Source organism: Penaeus chinensis, chromosome 3 (assembly GCF_019202785.1).
Source record: "Penaeus chinensis breed Huanghai No. 1 chromosome 3, ASM1920278v2, whole genome shotgun sequence".
Taxonomy (NCBI): Eukaryota; Metazoa; Arthropoda; class Malacostraca; order Decapoda; family Penaeidae; genus Penaeus; species Penaeus chinensis.
In genome coordinates this window covers 10,559,861-10,562,360 of record NC_061821.1, presented here as the reverse complement: position 1 = coordinate 10,562,360, position 2,500 = coordinate 10,559,861, and the positions used below count along the sequence as shown (strand labels likewise).

The 2,500-nt window shown below is 48.4% G+C and overlaps 1 protein-coding gene across 2 annotated transcripts in view; it reads right to left on the bottom strand.

Moving 5' to 3' along the window:
- LOC125044559 (homeobox protein araucan-like) overlaps positions 1 to 2,500 on the bottom strand; it is a 107,390-nt gene that overhangs the window by 873 nt on the left and 104,017 nt on the right. For both annotated transcript variants that reach the window (XM_047641267.1, XM_047641275.1), the window contains exon 10: positions 1 to 1,860. This exon is cut by the window's left edge and continues 873 nt beyond it. The gene's annotated coding sequence lies outside the window, so the exon portion shown is untranslated. The remainder of the gene's footprint in view (positions 1,861 to 2,500) is intronic.

The window sequence follows — 2,500 nt, the reverse complement described above, 5'->3', positions numbered from 1 at the left end:
TTCACAATCTTGCGGCCACACTACACATACATGAGTTCACTCACAACCTCATCACATCGTTAAATATTGTGTTGATGATTACTTACAAAATTAATGAAGGTTCATCTATTCGCGTAAACATTCATCAGTTTGCGGAGGTTCTTGGTGGTAATGATAAGGGTTGGAACACTACACACACTGCCTTCGGTGCGTTCACTTGGGCGTCTTGTCCTTGTCCACGTCCACTTGCGAGCGCTCATCCACTTTTCTCCACATTTGTGTTTGGGCGTGTATCCACATTTATGTTTTTATATTTCATATATACACACACTTGGGGGAATCTTTGCTTTACCGTGAGAAGTTGTGAACTTCTCCACTTTTTGTTGTGTGTATTTTGAACTCTTGCGATTTATATTTACACTTCTTTTCTCTTTATCTCTCTTTTTTTCTCATTCTCCCCAAGCGATCGTAGCTTGCACTGAGTATTTAATCGATACAATTAGATTTTCTTTTAGGAATTAAATCCAACGTCTGGGTAAATTGCACAGTGTGTGTACGAATATCTTTTGAAGATGATGATGATGATAACAATAGTGCAGCTAAAACCTTTGAGCTACGTCAATGTCTATATCACAGATAATAATATTCAGTAGTAATATTAACTCTTCATCGGTATCTTAACATATAACCTATAATCTACAGCTTTACAAAAAATCAAAAGAAACTTGCAGTGGGTTGCCGTGTGCTGATTGAGTAACCTCTTCGTGCGACTACACAGTCAGTATCATTATGTGTACATGTCCGTCTGGTTAACTATGAGTTGAAGGTCATGGCACACACTGTCCACGAGTGACACTGCCCTCAGCTGGCTGAGGATCAGGCACTGCTGCTGCACTGGGGTAGGCGAGAGAGGCACTGTTGCTTCTCTGGGACGCAGCTGAACACAGCATAGTTAAGTGTTTAGTCATCCGTCCGACGAGCGGACACACATAAGCACTATACACATCTCGGGCCCGTTTTGCACCACTGCACATCACTGCTGCGTAAGTGTTGCTTGAGTACTAGGTCAGCTGTGCGCCCGTGGCTCTGGAGTTCGCGCACTTTCAGGAGGGAGCTCACGCGGGTCACCTACCCCGCTCGAGTGCGGTTCGAGAGCTTCGGAGCAGTCCCGGTAGAGAGACAGCATCCAGATGGCACAGCGGACCACGCTGGTGCCCGACCGGGCCCGAACGACAGGCGGGAGGCAGCATATCCTAGTTGTGTCGCAGTAGACTTGAGAGCGGACGAACCACGGTTTGGCAACTGAACGCAGGACGCCGTGCGCTGATCCGGTTGAACAGGCACTCGAAAGGATCCGAGCGCTGTTTGCGTCGCGTAGAAACGACCAGGCGGGACCAACACGCGCGGTGCCCGGCCTAAAAGGAGAGCCGGGCTGGCGGTTCGGAGAGCATTGTAGCAGTGGCGGCGTGGCGGTGATGTAATGAAGTTGATCACTGGATGAAGCTCTGGTCCAAGCGGGGCAGCTGCGTGTGCTGGGCTCTTGCCTCCACTGGACGTGGAGTGGTGTGTACCAGCAGTGCCCTTGATGTGGTTGGTGGTGGCGTGGGTGGGAGGGGCGCCACCCCCCGCTCGGGGCCACGCTGCCCCTCGGGGATCCCCACAGCTGGCCAACACGTCTCATTTGACTCACAAACGAGAAGGTTCACTATGATGGATCCCCCGCCCGACCGCACCCGCCTCAGCCGCTTTCATCCTCCGTTCCTACTGCTGTCCCTGCTGGTGCTGCTGCCAGTCCTGCTGCTGCTGGAGATAGTGGTGCGTGTTGTCCGCCAGCAGGAGAGTGACGCCCGTTGTGCCGCCCCACACACTGGGATCACCTGCCTGTGGGAGGTAATAATATCAATCAGTCAAGGTGCGTCGGAGACTCATCCGAGCGTCACGGCCACTCTACAGCAGATATCCTTTATCCTAATCAGTAAACTTCACACACTAGCTTATTTATCTATTCTTCATTTTTCCTAATTCTATCTTCCCCTCCTAAACTATAAATGCCTTTGATATTACTGATATCGTTAACCCAAAGCCAGATATAATAATACGATGTCAAGAAGAAAAGGAAACATACACTCCAATTAGAGTTACATGACGGAAGCACTCAAAGAAAGCCAAAGAAAACGTCACATTAGAATTATTGCCAACAGTTATTCTATTACATTTTCCTACCGCCATTATTCTTTTCTTAAAAATTCTCGCAACTGGCATTACACACAATTTTGAAATCTGTAACATCCATTTTTATCTGTGAAATTGCCTACGATCACAAGGGCACCACTGAAGCCAGCCATCACCCTTACACACAGGCTAAAACAACCTTTTTCACAGAGTATAATCCAAAGGTTTCGTATTTATTATCCACACACTTGTGCCACCGCGCCTACCCCCCTTGTGTTCTACGAATTTCGTTATACCATTTATTGCTCCATCGCTTTTCGGGCCGCCAAGCGTTTCCGCAACCCCTACC